Source organism: Mesoplodon bidens (assembly GCF_964165515.1).
Source record: "Mesoplodon bidens genome assembly, contig: HAP1_SCAFFOLD_980, whole genome shotgun sequence".
NCBI classification, from domain to species: domain Eukaryota; kingdom Metazoa; phylum Chordata; class Mammalia; order Artiodactyla; family Ziphiidae; genus Mesoplodon; species Mesoplodon bidens.
In genome coordinates, this window is record NW_027672175.1 from 28168 (window position 1) to 54550 (window position 26383).

Sequence of the window (26383 nt, forward strand, 5' to 3'; positions counted from 1 at the left end):
ATGGGCCACAACTACTGAAGCCCACATACCTATAGCCCGTGCTCCACAACAAGAGAAGCAACCAGAGTGAGAAGCCCGTGCACTGCAATGAAGAGTAGCCCCTGCTCTCCGCAACCAGAGAAAGCCTCTGCAGCAACGGAGACCCAACACAGCCAAAAATAAAGTAATTAATTAACTTTTAAAAAGAAAATACTCATTTGTGCCCTGAATATTTATCGAGTGTCTATTATTTGCACAACACCATGATAGGTGCTGTGGATATACTGGTGAATGAGGACTCCTAAACTTGTTTCTCTCTATTCTTCCTTCTCTGATGACGGCAAGCTTGGAAACATGTCTAGCTTTGTGGATGAATTAACCAACATCACACAGCATGATGCTACACTCAGGAGACAAGGGTGCTGCACCTTGGCCCAGAGGGTGGCCTCACTGTATGGGATATTGCTCACCCACACCTTCCTTTCTATGTTCTCCCCTGTACAGATGAGGCTAGAAGCCTGGGCACTTTATTCCCCTTGCCAGCAAGGGAAGTCTAACAGAGGCAGTTTTTCCAGAAGCAATGGAAGAGACTGCTGGATTCTTTGTTTTTTCCAGTTAAACACCAGAAGAATTCTGTGACTGGCTTTGAGAGGGCATCTTGTATGAAAAATACTTATCTTTAAACACTAGAATCACACTCGGGAAGATGAGATACGCACACCATGACAGGCACATGGGAACCGAAACCAGCTTCCAGGAACACAAACGTCCCTGTACCACTTACCTAATACGCACACACACTAAAATATACATCTAAACAACTGAAACACAGAAAAAAATGGCATGCATTATTAAAATTGTTAACATTCTCTGTTTTGCTGAATGCACGTATAGTTGAATCCACACCATGAAAATGTTCATTGGGGAATTCCCTGGCGGTCCAGGGGTTAGGACTCTGCGTTTTCACTGCCGAGGGCCTGGGTTCAATCCCCGGTGGGGAACTAAGATCCCATAAGCTATGTGGCACAGCCAAAAAAAAAAAAAAAAAAAAAAAAGAAAATGTTCCTTGGACATGACTACCCTCTGCTGCCATTAGAGGGACTTGGGATCCTGTTGTTGTATGAAAACCATTAGTTGTAAGTATTTTCAATATGATAATTTTCAATATAATAGCACAGAAAATATTAAATCAACTCATGTACTCGCCTTTCTTTTCACATTCAGACAAACTTGAATATGAAATGTGAATCAATTTTTAATGTTCCACGGTATGTTATTATTTTCATACCCTTCCTTTGGCTGTTGCACCTTCTTCAGTAAAATCAATAGTGGAAATAGCATTATTGACACGTACATAAACACAACCAGACCTAGAAAAATGGACAAGAGAGTATCAGCCGCTTAACATTGTTCATCTCCGTCTTCTCCCTCACTGTCATCGTCACAACAACAGATGTCTCGAAACAGGAAGACTGGCTTGGGGGTTGCCAGAGTCTGGATCTCAGTCCCGTTTTTCTCCATCTTCTTCTCTAATTTTTCTTTAAGCAACGGTAGACTAGTCTCATGAAGGTAGTCTATAATCTCTAAAGAAAAGAAACTGAATCTTGAGATGATCTGACAAAGCCTCTTCCCAAGGTCAAAGGACGGACGGCACAGATGATGACAATGCATTGTTACTGGCACTACTGTGTGCAAGACCTGGCTCTAACTGCTTTATTCATAGTCACTCATTCAATCCTCTCAAAAATGCTGTGAGGTAGGCACTATTGTTCACCCGTGTTTCAAATGAGGCATAAAGACATGAAGCTCATCCAAAGTCATAGAGTCAGGAGGGCGAAGCCAGGATTCAAACCCAGGAAGTGCTGTCCGCTGAAAGCAAGGAGCATTTTGTCACACACTGCAGGGTGCAGTGTTACCCGAACCAGTGGTTCCCAAACAATGATGCTGGGCAGGCCACTGGCGACTCATTTGTGAGCTTGTTAGAGAAAAATCTAGCCTCTGGACCCAGACTAGAGACTAGGATCGACTGGGTCTGGGATGAGACCCAGGTATGTATCTTTTTTCCCAAGTTCCCCACCTGACTCCGATAGTCCAGGTTTGGGAATTACATATGTAAACCACCTACAAATGGCTGCAGAGAAGAAACTGTACCTCCAGTTTTTTGTGCATCAGTGTGTGTGCAGGCATGTGGTGTGAGCATGTGTGCTGTGCAATCCAGAAGCACTCGCAGCTCCTCACCCAGTGCTTGCTAAACGCCCGGCGGCCTGGTGACCACACTTCTCAAGCTCATTATCTCATTTAGTACTTTTGAAAGTCCTGTCAGGTAGGGGTTATAATTTGCCAATTTTTACCATTTTCCATTTGAAGAATCTGAGGTTCCCAAAAGTCACTACCCAAGGTCACACTACCAGCGTGTGTCCCCATATGCTGCGTTTTTAACTATTCAGATATCGAAAATACTGACCTGGAAAAGTCTTCTTCTGCCAAAACGGAACACAGGAAGCTTTCAGCTTATAAAATTTACTTTGGACATAAGATGGAGGAACACCCCTTTAGAAAGGAAAAGGTGTCAAAAAGTTAGTGGCAGTTTAAAAATTAATCATTTCAGTCCTGTGTACTAAGTGCATTGATTGAGGGGTGGTCTACAGACCTAAGCAGCTTTCTTAATCCTCATGTCTACACATGTGAGAAAAATAAGACACGTATGAAAAGCTATTGTTCATCTGGTTAAACACACACACACAAAAGGAAGAAAAACAGAAGTACAACAACACGGATTCTGTCTAAACTAGAATAATCTAAACTACCAGTTGAGAAGACAAGGTGTAACACTAGCTCACAGGGGCTGATGCTAACATTGTCTTCAGCCCCACCCTGAGGGCTCTCCGCAGAGCAACAAATAACCCTCACGACCACTCTGTGTGGGGCCTCCTATGCTTATCCCTCGTTTTGGAGATGGGGAACCCAAGAGAAGATGCCCAAGATCTTACAGTGAATAGGGGGGAAGGGCTGGGACTTCAATTGGGTCCACTCCAAATTCTACTTTTTTCTTTCTTTTTTTTTGATATCAGTGTTTTTTAATGGAAGTATAGTTAATTTATAATGTGTTAGTTTCAAGGGTACAGCAGAAAGATTCAGTTGTACATATATATATATATATATATATATAAAATATTTTCAGATTTTTTTCCATTATAGATTATTACAAGATATTGAGTATAGTTCCCTGTGCTATACAGTAGGTCCTTATTGTTTATGTATTTTACATACTGTAGTGTGTATATGTTAATCCAAGCCTCCTAAGTTATCCCCCTACCTCCCGCCCGCTAACCCTTTGGTAACCATAAGTCTGTTCTCTATGTCTGTGAGTCTATTTGTGTTTTGTAAGTAAGTTCATTTGTATCAGTTTTTTAAAGATTCCACATATAATTGATATCCTATGCTATTTGTCTTTCTCTGTGTGGCTTATTTCACTTAGTATGATCATCTCTAGGTCCATCCGTGTTGCTGCCAATGGCAACATTTCACAAATCCTACACTCTTAACCACTACCTTCAGGCTAACTATATATTTGTCACAATGCAAAAGCAGGGGTCGGGATTTTTTACTTTACAAAGCTAAATAAAGTGGATGCTTACGATATTCTGGTGAGTCAAATCCACTTTTCATTTACAATAAGTAGGACAGAAACAACCACATCTTAAATATTTTTTAAAGTGAAAATCACTAACTTCACTTCCTGGGCACTCATTTCCTAAGCCACAAAAGTGTGGCATATTTGTTTCAGTAATTAATTAATCTAGTTGTTATATGATTAGTGGGAATAACTGGATCTGCTAGGTATGCGGAAGTACAAGATGGCTGGGCTCTCTCTGCCTCTTCATGGCAGCAGCTGCCCGCCGCGTGTGCATGGCATGACACGCACTGTCTCCTTGCTGTCGTCCTCATCACGGTGCTGTTACAACGCTGCGCAGATGAGAAAACCGTGACGCAGAGGCAAGTGAGGGAATGACCTGCCCAAGGCTGGCTAAATTATGAGCAGAGTCCCAGGACTTGATGCCCGGTCCACCTGACTGCAAAGCCCAAGATCTAGGGCATCTATGCCTTCCCTCTTCCCACAGCACCCCACACACAGGTTGTTCTGCAGATCAAAGCTCAGGCTTCAAGAAGTAACAATAACTGACCTGGACATTTTCAAACGAAGTAGGTGTTACATCTCATTAGGTGGAGATGCTTTCTTTAAAATCCTGCCTAAACAATTCACAAGGGAGGCTTAACGAACCTGAAGAGATCGAACTTCTAATTTAATTATTTTCACTGTTTTAATTTGTTATTAAAACTTTGAGGATGTACTATTTCCAATGGTATTTGACTGGATGCCATGATGTCTGTTTTACAGCTTTGAGATTTCTAAACCTTAACCAGAACAATCAATATTTAAGTATATAATTCTACTTAAAATCATTAAAAACCCATTTTAATTTAAGAAATGTGATCTGAGGCAATGTCACAAGATACACAAACATTTATTGGAAAAGTCAGATTTTTCAAAAGGGGTTTGATATTACAAAGGGAGGGACCTGTCGACATGAATACTTCTTAGGATGGGAGTTGGTGGGGTACACAGCAGGACAGCCTTCCTTCAAAGCCCCTAACACCCTCCCCTCTCAGGGACCCACACCCAAGAGCTGGTGCCCCACCCCTGAGACGAGCTAGAAGAGGAAAGGGTTTGGAACCATGGGCATGTGTCTGTGACTCCCAACAGGGCCTGCCACGAAAAGATTCCAATTCTCCAAGTTAAAAAAAAAGGACTGATTGTTCTTTGTCCATAATCCCAAGGTGTAAATAACTAACCAGCAAAACCAGTTTACACCCTTCCTAATGGATCAGTGACAACCTCACGCCAGCAGCCACGTTTCTGAAAGGCAGCCAGGTTGTGGCAGCCCTGTTCCCCTCAGCACCCTTCCCGAACTAAAGGCCAGACAGTCCCTCAACATCCCCACCTCCCAAAGCCCACCAACCCCTGAGCCCTGTGATGCTCAACAGTTTGCATTGCTTAGAGGGACTGTGCTTTGCCAGCCAGCTCTCTGTTGCTTGGCCAGCAGTGAACTCAGGTCTTCAGAGTGATGGCCTCTCCTCCAGTGGCAGGAACTGATTGAAAATGCAAGGACCATAGCAATGAAGACAGACAGTGACAACCGATGAAATCTCACTCCTCAGAGGAGAAATGCAAAGGAACAGCACACCGAAACCACTGAGGCAAATCCGAAGAGGAACAGGAGCTTGATGTGGTCTCAAAATATCTCCCCGTGGCCGTTTCTTTTCACCAAGAGAAAAACTTACTTTTCTACAGTGGGGCAGTGTGGCAGAGGCCGCCAGAGCCAGGGGATCAAAATCAGAACCACATGCCTCATGATGGGATGTGACCTGGTGACACAAACACAGCCTCCCCCGTGACTGATTCCCGTGTAAAATACAAAACCCGAATCTAACAGTGAAGAAGCGTCTGACAAACTCCCCAGCTGAGGCAAGTTCTCCACAATGACTAGCCTGTATTTTCCCACAATTTCAACATCGTAGAAGACAAAGGCATTAACAGATACACACTACTGTATATAGAATAGATAAACAACAAGGACCTAGTGTATAGCACAGGGGACTATATTCAATATCTTGTAATAACCTATAACGGAGGGACTTCCCTGGTGGTGCAGTGGCTAAGAATCTGCCTGCCACTGCAGGGGACATGGGTTCGAGCCCTGGTCCAGGAAGATCCCACATGCCGCAGAGCAACTAAGCCTGTGCACCACAACTACTGAGCCTGTGCTCTAGAGCCCACGAGCCACAACTACTGAGCCCACGCGCCTAGAACCCGTGCTCCTCAACAAGAGAAGCCACCGTAATGAAAAGCCCACGAGCCGCAATGAAGAGTAGCCCCTGCTCGCCCCAACTAGAGAAAGCCCACGCGCAGCAATGAAGACCCATCACAGCCAAAATTAAATAAATAAGATAATAAATATATTTTAAAAAATCTATAACAGAAATCATTTTGCTGTACACCTGAAACATTGTAAATCAACTATACTCCAATAATTAAAAAAAAGAAAAGAAAAGGCAGAACAACTCTGCTGTTTAGAAGACTCTAAGGAGACAGATCCTGGACTGGATCTTAAATCAGGGGGAAAGTGTTATAAAGGACAGGACTGGGACGCTGGGTGAAATTTGCATGGGGGCTGTGTTTTAGACAATAGTAGTGCATCAGTGTCAGGTGCCCTCAGTACGATCACTGTGCTGATGCAGAATAACAGCCTTGCTGAGGACATGGCGTCCACCACTAACACTGAAACGGTTAAGGGAAAGAATTCTATTCCCTTGTAGAAGGGAGCGGGAAAGGGAGGGATGATAAAGTCAATGTGGCAAATGGTAAAAGGCTAATTATGGGCAAAGGGACCATGGGTTCTTCATCCCAGTCATAGCTGGTGTGCTCCATGAAGCTTTTAAGAGACTCTGCACACATTTCATTCACTCTTCTCAGGTGTCTTTGGGTGGAGGTGGTGGTTGGAGCGGAGGGAGGACTGGTCTGATTTACCTGGTCTGGTACGTAGACAGGGTGTTCCCAATACATATATACACAAATACAATTTATAGATGAGTTCCATAAGCAGCAGGAATTTCAGTCCTGTTCTTCAAATCTGAGAGGCATTTATTAGAACTCCTCTCTGATTTTTTCATTAGATTAATATTAAACAAATGGCCTTACCCTATGGTGCTAGCAAGATCTTCCCAGTCTATTTCATTAACATCTTCCACATTTATTTCATTCAACCTATGAGCAAAAATAAAAATTAAGTTTTCAAGCCAAAAATCAACAGGATCCACATCTTCATGGGCTCACAGAATATTAAGAGCTGGAAGGCCTCAGCGTGTTCACCCCTGCTCCAGCTCCCCTGTTACACAGGCCCAGTGTCACTGGCATGCTAACCCAAGGTCAGCCCAAGGTCTTGGGGTGAGCTACAGACCAAAAAATCACCCTTCCTCCTCCTGAGCCCTTTGCATCTCCCACCAAGCCTAGTAAAAAACACAACTTCACAAGGAACTATATTAAATATGCTGTGATAAACCATAATAGAAAAGAATGAAATATGAAAAAGAATATATATATGTATAACTGAGTCACTTTGCTGTATAGCAAAGGTTAAACACAACATTGTAAATCAACTATACTTCAATTAAAAAAAAAAAAAAACACAGGGACTTCCCTGGTGGCACAGTGGTTAAGACTCCACACTCCCAATGCAGGGCGCACGGGTTCGATCCCTGGTCAGGGAACTAGATCCCACATGTATGCCACAACTAAGAGTCTGCATGCCACAACTAATGAACCTGCCTGCTGCAACTAAGACACGGCACAACCAAATAAATAAATACAATATTAAAAACCAACCAAACAAACAAACCAAAACACAACTTCACCATTCAATGTAGACACACAAGAGTAGTATACATGTGTACTCAGCACTTACTAAGTGACAAACACTGGGTTAAGACCTTGATACCCACTAATCCATTTACCCTCAACACCACCTGATGAAGCTAGGGGATTATGTCCTTTCCACAGGCCAGGAATCAGGGTTGAGAGCTCGGGTCATTGGCTCAAGGTTTCATGACTCATAGGTGGTACCCACATTGGAACCCAGGCCTGCCTGACGTGAGATGCCCTCCTTGGCTCTGCTAGTCTCTGCTGTCTCTGGTAGAGGAGAAAAACCCCAGCCACGCCAGCGTGGAGAACGAGGAAGCCCACCAATGAAGGAGAAGCAGGCTTCCTGACAGAGCGCAAGAATAATGAAGCTGGACAGGGCGGCCAGAATCCAAAGGTTTCTTCTGCTCTTTGCTGTTCCTCATTGGACATGAGGCCAGGTCCACTAGACTCGCAGTCTTTGTAAAACAGTTCTGTGTCTCCCTGTCGATCAGGGGAGGGAGGACTCTGCACGGACCAGGAACTCAAAGACAAAACTAAAGACCAAGCAGCAGTGACGCCAACTAATGCATGCTAGAGAGCAGTAGGGCTCGGCCTGAAGTATTTACCTCCATTTTCCAATGGACAGAAGTAAGCAATGTCTATGTGAAAGCCTTAAAGACTCAAAGAGCTATGTTTATTGAGTGCATGCTACGTTTTGCATGCATTATTTCATTTCTTCGGCCAATAACACTAAGAGGCAGGTACTGTTATTATCATCCTCATTTAACATGAACAAACCAAGAACTAGAAAGGCAGGAAACACATCCAAGGTCATGCACGTAGAAAGTGCTGGAACAGGAATATGAACCGTGGTAATCTTACTGCAGATTCTGCTGTTTAACAATTACTCTTTGGCTAGAGAGGAAAACGGGTAAAATATCGTCACTTTCTATTTCTGTACCTTTCAATGAGGTTGATCTTGGCCTGTAGGGCATTAAGTCCCCGGTATACGTTCCGACCATTTGTCCTCTTCTTGGTTAGAATTTCCGTCCTACATTGAAAGAAAGAAAAACAGTTTATTTTCGGGGTAAAGTTTCCATTAAAATGTCCTTTGTTTTCCTCATTTAAATTGTCCTTATTCAGAACCACTTTATAACTTTTGCAACTCATCACAGCTAAGATTTACCACCATCAAGAATATACCTTTTTAAAAGTTTTTTAAAGTGGGAGAGGGTAAATAAAGAGATAGAAAGTTGATGGTTATTGAAAATGAGTGATGGATACAAGGAGTTCTAAGTTGGTGTGTGTTACACAATTTCCATAATAAACAGTATAATAAAAGGGAGGAAAAAAAAAGAATAAGCCTGCTTGCAGGTGCTAAAGGATGCTGTGTAGACTCAATTTATTTTTGCTTGTTTATCAAACAGAGAGATATTGCTCTTATTACCATTATAGCTGCTGAAACACCAAACTACACAGATTTACTAAAGTGATCAATGACTCCATGATTCCTCTAAGGCCCCAAGTTCAAGGCTGAGGGAAAGGGTTCCCTGAAGTTCCTAATGAGAGAAGCAGCCCAATTAAAAATATTTAAAAAGTGCTTCTCTTGAAGAGTGAAATCTGTCACAATCTGATGGACAGATCATGAGCTGTGACATTTACTTTCTTGAGCAGGGAGGTACATGAGGCACACACAGAGAAACTGACAGTTTTTACGAATAGCCGCCCATGTTCACTGGTTTGAAATGTACCCGCTGATGCCATTTCAATGTTTCATGAAGTAAACCTATGCTCAGCATTCAAGTTTCCTACTTTTTTCTTCAAATTAAAAAAGAACCCTTGCATGTTATTTAATTATGCTGATTCTGAAGCACGGCTCCCCTTCATCATTTCCTTTTTAAGACACTGACATATCATCTTCCAACCGAGGCTTTATAACCCACTCCTTTTTTAAAAGTAATTAATTAATTAATTAATTATTTTTGGCTGTGTTGGGTCTTCATTGCTGAACGTGGGCTTTCTTTAGTTGTGGCGAGCAGGGGCTACTCTTCATTGCGGTGCATGGGCTTCTCATTGCAGTGGCCTCTCTTGTCGCAGAGCACGGGCTCTAGGCAGGTGGGCTTCAGTAGTTGTGGCACACAGGCTCAGCAGTTATGGCTCACAGGCTCTAGAGTGCAGGCTCAGTAGTTGTGGCACACGGGCTTAGTTGCTCCACGGCATCTGGGATCTTACCAGGCCAGGGATCGAACCCGTGTCCCCTCCATTGGCAGGCGGATTCTTAACCACTGCACCACCAGGGAAGCCCCCACTCCTTTTTTTTTTTTTTTTTTTTTTTTCGGTACGCAGGCCTCTCACTGTTGTGGCCTCTCCCGTTGCAGAGCACAGGTTCTGGATGCACAGGCTCAGCAGCCATGGCTCACAGGCCTAGCCGCTCCGCGGCATGTGGGATCTTCCTGGACCAGGGCACGAACCCATGTCCCCTGCATCGGCAGGCAAACTCTCAACCACTGCACCACCAGAGAAGTCCCCACTCCTTTTTTTAAGCCTAAGATATAGGGGTAGAAAGGGCTCTGGTTCCTCCATACTACACACTTCCCCCCCAAAACATGATCTGTCCTTATTTCCTGAGGGTAGTCTTCTAGTAAGATAAATATTCTACAGCAGAACTGTAAGGTATATAAACAATACTCAGTATAATCTAGCAGTTTGCTTTTAACATACAACATGCCCACTCTGGATTTCATTCTTCTTTAATGGTCAAGATGACGGAGCCCCCTTTATGCAGGATGATGGAGCCCCGTTTATACAGGAGACCTGGGTCGTGGGCTGTAGAACCACTGCTTCAAGCTGTCATGTTGCAGCTGAAAGTTAGCTCGGAATCCCTCCAGGGCTGGGAAAAGCTACGTTGGGCAAAGAACATGCAGCAACATCTGGACCGAAACTACTTCTTCATGATGGATGTACCTAAAGATGTTCTAGGATGAAAGAGTATGACTGCCCTGCTTTGGATGAAGACAGAGGAACTGCTGAATTAGAAAGCAAAAGTAAAAAGGTGGAGGTATTACTGATCACTACACTTGTGATTTCCCTCCTAAATATCCAGACGTTAATTTTGTATTTCTTTCATGCTATAAATAGGTAACAATCTTGTTTTATGAAGAAAGGGACAGAGTGAAGAAATCAGAAGTCAATATTCAATATTAAAAAGATTCAAGTTCTGTTTACAAAACAGAAACAGACTCACAGATACAGAAAACAAACTTATGGTTACCAAAGGGGAAAGGGGGCAGGAATAAATTTGAAATTGCAGATTAGCAGATACAAACTACTATATATAAAATAGATAAACAACAAGGTCCTACTGTACAGCACAGGAAACTGTATTCACTATCTTGTAATAAGTTACATTGGAAAAGAATCCAAAAAAATAATATATATGCACAACTGAATCACTTAGTACACCAGAAACTAACACAACATTGTAAATCAACTCTACTTCAATTAAATAAATAAATAAATAGAATAAAAAGGTCCAAGTTCTTTATGAAGAAGCCACACAATGAATCAGGGGTGGTTAAATGCTAACTTAAATCAGCTTTCGATATTGAAGTGGTTGGAGCAGCGGATTAGAGAGGATCATTCTTGACCTACTGTAAGGCTTTCCACGTGTTAGTTACAGATATTCTTAGTAACCTCAGCAGTCCACCCCTCTCCGGAAGTTGCTGAGAGAGGGGCAGGGAATGCTTCTTGTTGAAATTTATGTAAGAAGCCTCAAACTTACCACTTACTTTGACACTGCATCCAATTCCTGGTTTCCACTTTTGCCTCCACTTCTACCCAGGATATGCCTTTGTACAGTTTTTCCCAAACAACTGACAGGCGACCTTCAGGATTCTCTTGGAGTTTAGAATCCATCTCGTTTAGCTCCTGGGGAGACATTTCCTTTAGAATCACTTCTTCAACAGCCTTGATTAGTTTCTGGGTGTCCGTCTTGCTCCAAGCACCATGAGTTCTTTCTGTTGACATAAAAGGATGGTCTTGAAGTTGCTCATCTATTTGCTTTCAAACACAATATTAACAACAAAATGATGATGAGGGGTATCTGTCATTTGACATCTCTCCAAACCCACAGAAGCTACAACACCAAGAGTGAACCCTAATGTGGACTGTGGACTCTGGGGGGTTAAGATGTGTCAAGGTAGCTTCACGGATTGTAACAAATGGACCACTCTGCTGGGGGGTGTTGAGAATGGGGGTGTGCCGTGCATGTGTAGGGCAGGAGATAAGTAGGAAGTCTTTGTACCTTCCTCTCACTTTACCTGTGAACCCAAAACTGCTCTAGAAAAATAGTCTTTTTTTCCCTTAATTTATTTATTTTCTTTATTTTTTTGGCTGTGTTGGGTCTTAGTTGCAGCACATGAGATCTTTGTTGAAGCACGTGGGATCTTTTGTTGCAGCGCAGGCTCTTTGTTATGATGCACGGACTTCTCTCTAGTTGTGGCGTGTGAATTTTCTCCCTCTAGTTGTGGTGCATGGCCCCTGTAGTTTGTGGCATATGGGCTACAGGGTGCGTGAGCTCAGCAGCTGTGGAACACGGGCTTAGCTGCCCCGCGGTATGTGGGATCTTAGATCCCCGACCAGCGTCCCCTGCATCTGAAGGAGGATTCTTTACCACTGGACCACCAGGGAAGTCCCAAAATAAAGCCTTTATAAACAAAAAGGTAAATCAGACACTTTTCAGAAGACAATGGGCAACATCTCAATTACACAAACATAAAACTATCAGTTATGCACTTCCCTGGTGGTGCAGTGGTTAAGAATCCGCCTGCCAGTTCAGGGGACACAGGTTCGAGCCCTGGTCCAGGAGGTTCCCACATGCCGGGGAGCAACTAAGCCCACGCGCCGCAACTATTAAGTCTGTGCTCTAGAGTCCGCGTGTCAGAACTACTGAGCCCTTATGCCACAACTACTGAAGCCTGCGCACCTAGAGCCCGTGCTCTGCAACAAGAGAAGCCACGGCAATGAGAAGTCCGTACGCCACAACAAAGAGTAACTCCCGCTCGCCACAACTAGAACAAGCTCGCGCGCAGCAATGAAGCCCCAACGCAGCCAAACAAAACAAAACAAAACCAAAAAAACTATCAGTTACATGCAAATCAAAATGAAACTACGAAAGTGGCCATAGTTTCCTTTTAAGGACCAATCACACTCACACACACATACACACACACACACACATACACAACCAACTGCAAAGAAAAAAAATCCTTTCTTAATGCAATCTTTTTTTTATCTTCGAGAAAGCTGTTCTTCCTGTTTCTAAGAGTAATACCTACTGCAAGAAATTGTGAGGTTCCCAAACATTTAGTGGAAAGAGAATAACCAAACGACTTTCATGTTATATAAATAACTCTCCCCAAGAGTTTCTGGAGTGAAATTAACAGCTACAATGGCGTCACCACAGTACTTGATGAAAGCACCTGTGAATTTCTTTTTTTCTTTCTTTTTTTTACATATTGCACTCATTAAGCTATTTTTTTTAATTAAAAAAAATTATTTGGCTGTGTTCGGCCTTAGCTGCAGCACGTAGGACCTTCGTTGTGGCACACAGGTTTCTCTCTAGATGCAGAGTGTGGGCTTAGTTGCTCTGCAGCATGTGGGATCCTAGTTCCCTGACCAGGGATCAAACTCATGCCCTCTGAAGTGGAAAAGTGGATTCTTAACCACTGCACCACCAGGGAAGTCCCAGCACCTGTAAATTCCTAAAGCCAGTCCTTGGTGCAGGGCATCAAAAGCTTCTATGATTCGCTCTTCTTGTCTACATGCTCACAGTCATGCTAAGGAAGAGGCCGCAAGCTGGAAGGCTACAGATATCTTCGATCTGGCCTACAGAATGTTATTGTTACTATTTCCCCAATAACAATTTGGATGAATATTTAAAAATCAAGAGAATCCCAAGAGGGTTTTCCCTGGTAGGGCAGTGGTTAAGAATCCGCCTGCCAACGCAGGGGACACGGGCCCAATCCTTGGTCTGGGAAGATCCCACATGCCATGGAGCAACTAAGCCCATGCACCACAACTACTGAGCCTGCGCTCTAGAGCCCACGAGCCACAACTACTGAGCCCATGTGCCACATCTACTGAGCTTGCGCTCTAGAGTCTGTGCGCCACAACTACTGAAGCCAGCGCGCCTAGAGCCCATGCTCCACAGCAAGAGAAGCCACCACACTGAGAAGCCCGCACACTGCAACAAAGAGTAGCCCCTGCTCACCGCAACTAGAGAAAGCCCGCTCACAGCAACGAAGACCCAACACAGCCATAAATAAATAAATAAATAAATAAATAAATAAATAAATAAATAAATAAATTTATTTTAAAAAAGAGAGTCCCAAGAAAAAAAAGATCTTGATTTCACACACACGTGCAAATCCAGATGTTTGCTTTACTTCTTGGAAACTGGCAGAATTGGCTGTGCTGAGTCTTCGCGTGGCACCGGTGGCCAGAGTTGGTGGCACAAAAGGCGTGGTCTCCACCACCTCAGAGTTTACCACGTGCGGACATGCAGACGCCTTGCTGGGACCCGCTGCACGGCTCTGCCTGCAGGGCCGGAGCATGTGAGCCTCTGGGCTGAAGCTAACACCCACTAAGGACTGTCTTCTGAAAGCAACTGGGGACTTTTTAAGGTGAAGAATATAACCAAGGAAGCTTTTTATGAAAGAAGAGAACAGACAAGAGACGACTGACACTGGCTTTGGGAAACGTCCCTGACTAACAGGCCCTCCCTTTGATGGTTTCCCTGGTCACCTGGGGGAAAGGACCTTGGTGGCCCAGGTTCTCCTGCCCACCGGCTGAGTGGGTTTCAGTTTACCTGGCAGTTGGAGTCACACTGAAAGCTACTGACATAACGTGTGGCAGAAATCAGTCTGGTGAATAAAGGCTGCATCAATATGCATGAAGAAATAAATGAATCAGTAAGAGAATGGCTGAAAGAGTGATGACTCTCTCAGAAGACAGGCCTGCAGTGATGCCTGGGCCCTGGGCCACTGTGGGCTGATTTGTTCACCAAAGTGGGCTCTAGAGACCACGACTTACAACTGCTGATCTGGGAGAACTTCAGGGCCACAGAGAGGCTACTTCCAGACATCATCTCGCCAATCTTTCTCCAGTCGTTTCCATGGAGGGACTGGTATATCTTTAGCTTCTCGGTATCTCCTTTGCTATACCTTAGAGGAAGGGAAAACAGATCACAGCTAAGCGTTAACCACAAGCTTAAAACCACTATTCTCACTGCAGCACGCTGCGACGCTGGGAGAAGCCGTATAGGGCGGGCTGTCAGGAAACCTGCTCAGCGCAGTCCTACCAAGGTCCTGAGCCCAGATACTTCCTGTCTCGGCATCGCAACCATGAGCACCCTGTAAGTCAGTCACCGCAGTCCCTGGCTCACTTACACAGAGGCCAGGGCAAATAATCTGATCATGCTATTCCCCAGCCAAATCCATAAAGGCTTCACACAATAAAACCCAAACTTCTGACTGTGCCTGCAAAGCTCGGTGCTCCCTAAGTTCAACCCTATTGGCCTTATCGGCCTTTCTCACCTCGAAGCCTCTGGACCTGTGTTGGGAATGGCCTCCCTCCACCGCTGGAAAGCTCCTGCAAGCTCTTCAGAAGCAGCTTAAATGGTGCATCTTCAGAGAGGGCTTCCCTGACCACCTGGTTGGAGGTGTCCTGCTGTCCTCTCCCACAGGACACTCTGCTGCTCTCTCACTGCCCCCGTCACCACTGGCAACTGTACGCTCGTGGCTTCCCTGGTTTATCTGACCCTTCGTCTAGGCCACCACTGGCCAATGGAAATATGAGCCACAGATGTCATTTAGAATTTTCTAGTGGTCAGGTGAAAATTAATTTTATTAATTTTTTTAAAGATAATTTATTGGCTCAGGCAATTGAAAAGTCCAGATACAAGTGGGCCCTAGGGTGAGCTTAATCCAGGAGCTCAGTCAAATCACCAAGGACCACTTCCCACCATTCCACTCTGCCTTCCATGTGTTTGGGGGTTTTATTTAGCGGCAGCATGCGGCATGTGGGATCTTAGTTCCCCAACCAAGGATCAAACCCACACCCCCTGCAGTGGAAGCACGGAGTCTTAACCACTGGACAACCAAGGAAGTCCCTAATTTTATTTAGTTTTAATGAATTAATAACATATCTTATTTAACTCAATATACTAAAAATGCAGCCATTTCAACATGTAATCAGAACCTAAAAGTATGAATGAGATACTTTACACTCTCTTCTCCACACCAAGCCTTCTAAGTCCATTGTATACTTCACTCTTCAGCGCATCTCAGCTTGGACTAACCACAGTTCAAGTGCTCCATGGCCACATGAGGCTGGTGGTCACATGGATGGACAGCACAGCTCTGGAGGGGAAGTCCTCGGAGGGTGGGGACCCTGTCAGTTTTCTACACTTTGGAACCCGGTAATGCTTGACAGACAACAGGTGCTCAATAAAGATGAGACAGGGACTTCCCTGGTGGCGCGGTGGTTAAGAACCTGCCTGCAAATGCAGGGGACATGGGTTCGATCCCTGGTCTGGGAAAATCCCACATGCTGTGGAGCAACTAAGCCTGTGCGCCACAACTACTGAGCCTGAGAGCCACAACTACTGAAGCCCGTGCGCCTAGAGCCCATGCTCCACAACAAGAGAAGCCACCGCCATGACAAGCCCACAAACTGCAACGAAGAGTAGGCCCTGCTCGCCACCACCAGAAAAAGCCCGTGCGCAACAACAAAGACCGAACACAGACAAAAATAAAAGATGTGACAGATGCCTTAGCACAAATCGGTCACAGTTTAAGGAAGTTAAGAGGCAGCAATCCCACATAAAAGCAAATACATTAAAAGAAAAGAACTAAAGTGCACTATAATATATGCAGATTTTGAGATTAAACATCTTAAATGTTTAAGGGAAAAAAAGCCATCATTATGACATTTTATAATTCCTTTTTGGTGGGAAGGAAGAGGGGTCAGAAGTGGTAGTTTATGTTATTACTAATGCAACACAAAAGCAGCCCTAATAAAATACTAACCATTTCTAATGAGGATGATCCACAACTACCGGGGGACAGTAAGATCCTAGCATTCTCAGAAATGGATCTAAAATGCAGAGCATGGTGAACAGAGATGCGAAATCCTTCACCATTAAGAATCAAGCTTTTTAGCAGTTTCCTTTATAAGGCAAGCAGGGTCTTCCTGAGATTTAAAACAAGACTTAAAAGTACCCTTGAAGCAACAAAAAAGAGGACATGAGAGAAAAACAGAGTGTACGAAAATGAGGAAACAGGTGTACTGACCTCCATGGCCCCTTGGAGCCTTACAATTCTTTGATTTTTGACTTTCTATGGCTTTTTCACTTAAGAGTTCCTTAAGTTGGAAACATACTTTAAGGGTAAATGGTCAGCACAACACAAGTAATATGGTACCAGTGAATGAACTTTATTATCAGAATGACAGACCTTCATTATTTGAAAAATGCCATTTCCCACAGTGATGTAACAGGTAGAAAAACAGGTTACCTCATTCATTTACCAAAAGCATCATTTTGGTCCCACTTAAAATGTCACCCTTAGTGAATTTCCTTAAAGTACATGGCGGGGGCTTGGGAAAAAGAGAGGGCAGGTTTCAGTCTGTGTGGAGGCGCCTTTCTTCTACTTCCGGTTTATTTCTTTTGGTAAAATTTTTAAAAAGAAGCCGAGGTCATATCAATGTTACGTTCTGATAGTACCTATGTCCTGATTCAAGATCACGGCGCTCAGTAGGACCCAACTGGCCGTGACAGATTCACTCCATCTGCCTCCTGGAAGTGAGATCAGTAGTTGAGCCCTAGGTGGCTGTCTGGGCCCTCAAGGGTAGGAGCTGATGCTTTCTCCCTCATCCCTTTGTCCTTAAGCAGAGTGCTTACCCACCACTGACGCTCAGTCTACATTTGATTTATTTGGAATGTTGGAAACAGAACATAATTGGGTATTTTATTTAGGAAAAAAGGGAGGACAGAAGGGCTACCGCCACATGAAGCTCTGCATTGATGTTACCGAATCACACTTAAATGACCTCACACAAATGCTCACCCCCACCTTCAAATATTTACTGAAAACCCAAAGCACTGGGCTCAGTGCTGAAGGGCACACATCACACTGAGAAGGAACGTCTGGGTTCGCAAGGAGCTTACAACTTAGGAGACTGCCGAGAAAACTGCACAGGTGACGCTAAGAGGCAGCGCGTGGAGAATGCTACAATTGACAGCATAAAGTAAAAGCCAGGGATTTAGAAAGGGGAAGATGACAGAAGATTTATTCAAGAGGTGGAAACTGAAAGGGACTTTGGAGACATACACCTGACGGCACATCTGGTTTCACACACGAAACTCTTCACGATTTTGTTGTGTACGTTTTGATTTACAGTATCAGCAAAGACTAGAGAAATGCTCTGCTCAAGTTTTTTCTTACCTGCCTTTGTAATTGTTGACATCAAACATCTTCTTTGCTCGACAGTATATGAGTTTCCAGGGCCAGGCAATGCCCTTACCTAAAGTCGGAAGAGAGGTGGTCAGAGGGACAACCGGAGCGTGGCATGAAACACAGTCGCAATTATAAAAGAAACCCAGAAGGGCCCCTTTTTACAGCACACGCTATCCTAGACCCCAGGTGGAGGGTGCGGTTTCCTATGTCCTGCAGAGAGCCGTCTTGGGGAGCAGATATACAAAATCCCCAGTTTCCGTGGCCATCTCTGGAAACTAGATGCTTAGTATGTAGGGGCTCTAGCTTCTGTTCTGCTAAATTCACGGAAAAGACCCTTATTAGGCAAAGAGCTTTTACCGTAATCTGGAGGTGGAGGACACACTCCAGCAGCTCCCCATAAGATAAACAAAAAAACTTTGCTTCTTCCTGCTTTGCCACTCTAAAGATGAAAGGATCCCCCAGCAGGGGCTCACTGTTCTGTTTTCCTTTGTGCATTTCACCTAAGAAATTATTCTCTTTAAATTCAAGAGAGATTTTTTTTTCCAGTCCAAACCTACATTGCTTCGTGACCTTCTAACTTCCCCAGGATACCTCCAAGAGGAGGGTTCCAGCTCAAAGCGCAAAAATGGCTCTACTTAAAAAAACGTCTGAGACTCTGGTGTATACCAGAGTACTTTGTGCAGTGTATGCAAAAAATACACAATAGAGGTCAAGAAGAGAAACCAAAACCGTAATTGTTACCAAGTAGGAAAGCTGGAAGCTGATCATCTAATTTGTTAGAAAATCTGTAAAAGCACTATCCTTGGGAGACGTGAACACATTCCAAATCCCTGAACGTATAGGCTGGCAATAAAAATACTATTAACGTAGCAGCGGCTAACATGCACTGCATGTACTGGACGGGCCAGGCATTGTGTTCAATACTCACCATGGTTATCTGTGCAAGGCTGGAAGGCTGCAGATGGTCAAAGAGGCCACAGTTCTAAACTTACCAACGTGCAATCTAAACGAGTACTTTCTTTTTAAGTCGGTGATTAGAGATTTCTCCTCTGGGTATCTGTCTGTGTACAGCAGCTTGTCTGCATTCTCGATTCCTGTCAGAGACAGAAATTCTCGCACATTTTTCTCTAACTGCTTATTTTCCTTCACGGAAATCTTGCCAAATTTAATAGCGACACCTAGGATTTGGGGAAGGAGAAAAAGGTACACAACTGTCAACAATGAATGAAAGCGAACCACCGTTTTGTCTTTAGCAATCACAACAGCACCCGTCAGCTCCTCCCCACCTATCGGGGAGCAGCCCCTACTTGTGCCCTTGACATTGGCTCTCCTGCAGAGTTCGGCCAAAGCCACACTGTCCTCCCAAAGTCTTCCCTGGCCATCCTACTCCAATGTGACCTTTCTTGTGTCATCAATTCCTTTTTACACAGTTATTTAAGAAATAAATTAACAGTAATAGATATTCATTAAAAATTCAAACAGTGTTGAAATAAAAGTTTAAAAGAAGCGCCCCCCCCCACTTCACTATCCTCTGCCCCTCCTCCCCCCAAGGCAGTGCTGGGAACTGGGTGGCACAAACATGAACATGTATATTCTCTACGAATATATGTTGGGGGGAGGTGGGGACAATGTCACTGCAATTTACGTTCTATTCCTCGTCATAACTCAAAGCACTCAAGTCTCATTATTATTGACTGCATTACACAGTACATTTTCCTAATCTTAAACTTATTTTAAAAATCTTTTATCACTTGCAGTACACAACCTTACATTTGTAGTTCATTCTGAAACCCAATAAGCTTTCTGGGAGGTTCTTGTAACACAGTGAAATCAAGAAGGAGACCAAGCTGGGTGTTGCCTGAAGCCATGCCCACTACAACCAGCTCACCCTCAAATTAATATCCTTGAAATTACACCTCATCAAAGCTGATGATGTTGATATGCGTGTTTTAATTTGATTTCACTTGTGCCCCCGTCCCAGTGTCTCAACCACTTAACCTCCTCCCCCTCTTCTTCCGGGCTTGATCTTCTAGTCTGTGGATCACCTGGATCCATTAGTCCCGTTTTTCCTCGCCTCCCCTACCAGAAGTTGGGCACAGAGGAGGAAAACTAGTGCACTTCAGTTTGGTAATTTTACAGTGCAGATAATGATTCTGGAAGGAGATAAAGCTGAAAGTAGCTAAGGGATGCTCTTTGTGAATCTATAAATATGAACCACTCACAAAAGAAAGTCAGGGCTAGTTACGCATATAGAAAAGTTCAACAAATATTCAAGTCCCACAAGCTTACCCTGGGCTTTAAATTCTTTAAAGCGTCCCAAGTCATCCCGATATATTCACTTAATTGTAGTGGCAGCCCTCTCCTTGATATCAGGGAGGAACTCCTGGAGCTGCCTCACAGTGGAATCCAAATCCACGTCTGAATTATCTGAATCTCTCGAACCTTCAGATAAATATTTCGTTTCAGGATCTTTAGCCGACTCCAAATTGCTTTCTTCTTCATTTGTGGGTTCTAATCTAAGGAGAAAAACTGGATTGATTAACACTGACAGGTCACGTGCCCTAATGGCTTTCAGATTCTTTCCTTACAGTGACTCTCCCTTTGACTACGACAGCATTAAAGCTGGAAGGGATCTTGGAGTTGATTCCGTCTGTGATGTCTGAACTCTTTAATGTAGCTTTACTAACTTGGATACACCTCAGAGGCTGCCTGGAAGGTAAACATGTCGCCTTAAGCCCTATTTCCACCAGGCATTGCTTATGTTACTATTTCTCAACTGTATTGTTTCAGATATTGACTTCCTCATAAGCTCAGCCCTCTTCTACACCCATGGATACTCAAGACACCTCCCCCCGACCAATGAGTTGTTTTATAATAATGGTTACTAATTAGTTAAGTCAATATTCAGGGTTTACATCGTTACAATTGCTTCCTTGCAGTTAACAATGGCCACATATTTTCCCCTTGGCAGTATAAAGAAAACATAGTCTTCTATGTATCTATCACTAATTCATTCCCACAGACTTTCTGCCAGATGTGCAAAGGTGTTCTTAGCCAAGGGCATCAGCTAACCACCCAGACAGGAAACTGAAACAAAACAAAAACAAAAACAAAACTGTACGTATTTGTCTGAGCAAAGGGTCAACAGCTTTCACAGGTCCACAGCCCCATACAAGTTAAGAACCACAGGCCAAGAACATTCCTGCATCATTATCAGTGATCTAAAAATGTCCCCAAAGAGAGGGCACAGAGGATGATGTGAGTTGGGCCCTCTGCCATTTAACTTCTATGTGAAACTATTTTAAGCCAGGACAATCTAGCAAATGTAAGAACGTCACAGAGTAGAAAAGGGGAGAAAACCTGTCCCAACTCCCAGGAACTGAAATAAAGTGCTTCAAAAAAATTCCTGCATCTACTCATCGGCCAGGATACTTAAATGATAATTATATAAAGAACGATATCTAAGTTTCTTTTATTAGGGAGAACCCTAAGTCAAGTTTTTTTCCGGTTCTGTAGCATTCTAAGTTCTCTGATCCTTTCTCCTCTCTCTGTACATATAGACAAGGTAATTGTGGGGTCTTAAAATTCTTTTTAAACTTATACATAGAATTTCAGGGCTGGAATAATTCTTAGTGAAAACAGACTGTAACTGCCTTATTTTGTACATGAAGAACGCAAAGTACCTGCCAAGTTACTCAGTTAAATGTGCACGACATCCTATACATTCGATGGTCTATCTCTTTATGATTTCTGCCCCTTCCTATGGCCGTGCTGAACAAAGAGGTAACGGGCAGACTTCACACCCAAGACGCACACCATCAGAAGGCTCTACACCCACACGTTACCTCTGCACCTCTTCCGAACAGGCCTGGGGTTTCTCCTCTTGTGGCCTGGGTTTCACACTTTCTTCAATCAAGGTACCAGTACCTTCCACTGAATCAAAGCGCGTGTCCTCAGAGCTCGTCCTGAGCACTGAAAACTCACCAGCAGGTGCCACGGCAGTATCAACAGAAGATCTTCTCTTCCTTTTCTTAGACTTTTTCTTAAGGCCACTGGACTCCTGATTGCCCCCTGCAGTCCCGACCGCACCAATCACTTGAGATCCCTCTGAGTATATGTTCTCAGCGCTCTCAGGCGCAGGCAAGGCCTCGAATTCCTGGTCACTTGGACGCTTCCTCTTTCTTGTCTTAGACTTGCTTTGATCTGCAGACACTGGTAGTTGTGCGATTTCACCTTCTTGGCCCATGGGAGGCTGGGGTTCCTGCTCTTGGGATTCTGATCTGGGCAGGGTGATGCTTGCACCCAGACTCTCCTGGACAGCATCACAGGACCTGACTTTCCTCCGATGTTTTTTTATGCTTTTTCCCCCGAACTTTATCATGCAGTTCTGACTCATTTTCACGTGACTTAGTAACTAAATGTGCTTCAGGCCCTTTTGTTGACTTTTGCCGCTTGCTTACATCAATGTAAATGACATCGACATGCTTTCTAAAATTCTTGGGTGTGTTCACAATGTTTTCTTTTTTTTTTAATTCTGTCTCAATTATCCTTTATTTGTAGTTTACCTTGAATTACTCTGGTAACCTATTGAAGTTTTTTTTTTTTCTCCAATTCGTGCTGTCTCGGCGCACGTACGTGTCACCAGCTCTTTTTTTTTTTTTTTTTTTTAATTTATGGCTGTGTTGGGTTGGGTCTTCGTTTCTGTGAGAGGGCTTTCTCCAGTTGTGGCAAGTGGGGGCCACTCCTCATCGCGGTGCGCGGGCCTCTCACTATCGCGGCCTCTCCCGTTGCGGAGCACAGGCTCCAGACGCGCAGGCTCAGCAATTGCGGCTCACGGGGCCAGCCGCTCCGCGGCATGTGGGATCCTCCCAGACCAGGGCTCGAAACCATGTGTCCGGCATTGGCAGGCGGACGCTCAACCACTGCGCCACCAGGGAAGCCCCCACAATGTTTTCTTTATCCACCAGGATGTACACAATACCTGTTTCCTTATAGACTCCCAAAGCACCTTTTCTTCTCTTTTTATTCTTTTTCGGTATAGAAGTGGTCTTTTCAGGCTCATCACACATTTCTGATTGTTTCAAAGCAGAAGAAACAAGATGCTGGGCATCCTTTCTCTTTTTTTTTTACCCTTAGTTATGTCAGCCGGTTCCTTTGCCAGGGAGGAGTCTCTGAATCTTTCATGGGGATGCCTCCCATGTCTCTCCTTATGTACAGAATGCTTGATCTTTTTCTAGACGAAAACTGGAGTGTGGATTTCCAATCTGCTTGATCCTCCTTCCATTTTACTCCTATAGGGAAACAGAACCACATGGTTTATTTTTGCAGAGCATTTTAAACATTAGCCTCAGGAGGAAAAAAAAAAATCACACAAAAACGAAACTGCAGGACAAATGGCAAGCCTGGAGTCATGATTATAAGTTTTCCATTATTCTAAATGTGTAGCAAGCTCACTGTAATTCACTTGTCTGGTTCCATTGCCTTTATGATATGGAAAAAATATAGTTAATTGAGAACAGTGCTCTGCCATGATCGGGCCCTTGTTCCCCCACGGCCTCATCTTCTACCTCTCCTCTCAAACTCTGTTGCTCCAGCTACACGGGACTTTTTTTTTTTTTTTTCGCTTCCCCAAACATGCTCCAATCCTTTCCCTGGCTTGAGGTCTTATAAATCACGACTCCCTCACTCTGGGCCGCTCTCCGCTGTCTCCTACCCCTCCCTGCCTCCTTTCATCCTTCAGAGCTTGGCTTGAGCATCGCTTCTTCCAGAAAGCTTTAAAAGAATATAAACATTATGATACCATGCATCCTGAGTTAAGACAATATAAATGTTATGATGACGTGTATATTGAGTTAAGAGAATACATACATTATGATGCCATGTATGTTACATTCAAAACACAAAATCGTTTCATGTATCTTTTCTGAATGGATACATATGTAGTAAAACTATGAATAGAGCATGGGGAATATAACTGGTAAATTCAGGGATTAGGGACAAGTAGAGAGCCAGTTACTCTTATATCTTCAATCTTTTATTTCTTAACTGGAGTAACGAGTACAGGGGTATTTGTTATATTTTTGTCTACTCTTATTTGTCTACTCTTTTAAAGTGAACTGAAATAGTTCACTTTCTAAAAAGCAAGGGGCAGAACAAGAATACAGACTCCTTTCACTGAAAAATAAGCATTAAGGACTTCCCTGGTGGCGCAGTGGTTAAGAATCCACCTGCCAGTGCAGGGGACACGGTTTCGAGCCCTAGTCCAGGAAGATCCCACATGCCACAGAGCAACTAAGCCCTTGCACTACAACTACTGAGCCTCTGCTTTAGAGGCCATGCTCCACAACAAAGAGTAACCCCCCGCTCGCTGCAACTAGAGAAAGCCTGCGGGCAGCAACGTAGACCCCACACAGCCATAAATGGATCAATAAATTTATTTTTAAAAAATACAAGCGTAAAAACAAGCAACTGAAGGATGTAAACATACTGTTTCAAGTATTTACCAAAAAGAGAGAGAGAGAGAGAAAAGAAAGAAACCTTTCCTGACCCTTTGAGCTTGGTCCATTCCCCAAATGCTATACTTTCATAGCAAACTATTTTTCTTTTGTAGCATTTAGCCCAGCTGTGGTTCAGAGCGGGAACATCAAGTATCCACTGACCTCAAACTAGTAGATCGCATCTTTGAGAAAGAGGCTGAATGGGCCTTGTTAGTGTCCAACAAAATGTCCAAGTTCTGCAATAAGTTGGAATGAAGTTTAATAAGGCTCCAATGTCAATTCTTATACAGAGCACGTGCATCCTGGAGTTTAAGTACAGGAATAGAAATGTACTTCACAAAAGACATGGTTAAAAATATAATTTTACAAACACATCTTACAACTCTCCTTGCTCCGTATTGCTTCTGGGTTTCAATTTTTAAGATTTTATTTCTCTGCGACTAAAAGTAATACTAAAGGTAATACGTTTACATGGTTCAAACATCAAAATAATCTGTCCTTATTTTCCCTCCTTTCTCACAGAGAAGGCAGCATCTGTATATTCTGATCTGCATTTTGCTATTTTCACTTAACAACAGATCCTGGAGACCTCTCTGTGTCAGTGGTCTTTCAAGTCTGAATGCTTAAGCACCTTTTCTACCAGAAGGTACCTACTTTCTCCTCGGTAGTCAAGAAGCTATAAGAATTGTCTAGCTGGAAGGATGGGGAATAACAAACATATGGACTGATACCTATAAGCCAAAACTACCAGCCTCAGGATCTCACCTCCAACGGAGGCAACAGGAGCTTTGGTTAAGGCCTTCCTCCCTGGTGTCACCCAGAGATGCACAGAAACCCCTTCTTAACCCACTTCTTTGCAGCTTCCATCTCCAAGACACGCCCCCTGAGACTGCTCCAGTTAGAGTGCCTATGACCTTAGAGCCACTAAATTCAAGAGATACTTTCCTGGCCCATCTTTCAGGATCTCTCTCTCTCTCTCTCTCTCTCTCTCTCTCTCTCTCTGGCTGCACCACGTGGCTTGGCGGAATCTTAGTTCCCTGACCAGGGATCGAACCCGTGCCCCCTGCAGTGGAAGCACAGAGTCCTAACCAATGGACCACCAGGGAATTCCCTCAGGATCTCTCAATAACAATGAACAGAGCAGATAATTCCTTTTAGTATTTTTACCTTCCATTAGTTTCTTTCTTTCTTTTTGTAAATACCTTCTATGCTTCTCCTTCTGGTCTCTTGAACTCAGCACCACGTTTTAAATATATAGTCACGTCCCACTAAAACCTTCTTATGGCTTCTCCATTATTCTTTGTAAGTTTATTTATTTTATTTTATTTATTTTTGGCTGTGCTGGGGCTTCGTTGCTGTGTGTGGGCTTTCTCTAGTTGCCGCGAGCGGGGGCTACTCTTCATTGTGGTGTGCAGGCTTCTCATTGCCATGGCTTCTCCTGTTGCAGAGCACGGGCTCTAGGAGCGCAGGCTTCAGTAGTTGTGGCGCACAGGCGTAGCTGTTCTGAGGCATGTGGGATCTTCCTGGGCCAGGGCTCGGACCCGTGTCCCCTACACCGGCAGGTGGATTCTTAACCATTGCACCACCAGGGAAGTCCCTCCATTATTCTTAAAATAAAGTTCCAAATCCTTACAGACCTACCATGCCCTTCATGAGCTAGTCTAGTCCATGCCTACCCCTCCACCGCTCATTTCTCCCTGGGTTTCAGACATCCTGTCTTCTTTCCGTTCCCAGAATACACCGTGATCCTTCTCGTTATCAGGGACGTTACAAAAGCATCTCATTTCCCCAGGAATGCCTTTCCTCCGTTACCTTTCTGCGCTATAGCTGGTGTAAGTTTGAAACTCACTTTCTCTCATCACTTCTGGGTCCCGCCTTCTCGTTACAATGTTTCTCAACAATCCAGCTGCTTGCCTACTGCACTTCGCTCC

General features: G+C 43.9%; 1 pseudogene across 1 annotated transcript; it reads right to left on the bottom strand.

Annotated features, from left to right (window-relative positions):
* Positions 1-207: 207 nt before the first annotated feature.
* On the bottom strand, positions 208-23239 carry LOC308610520 (transcription termination factor 1-like; annotated as a pseudogene). Its single transcript has 11 exons — positions 22902-23239; positions 21801-22493; positions 20245-20471; positions 18948-19133; positions 17944-18022; positions 14531-14661; positions 11220-11454; positions 8400-8489; positions 6740-6805; positions 2444-2529; positions 208-1562 (listed from the first exon to the last, which is right to left on the bottom strand). The product of its transcript is annotated as a transcription termination factor 1-like (transcript).
* Positions 23240-26383: the final 3144 nt, after the last annotated feature.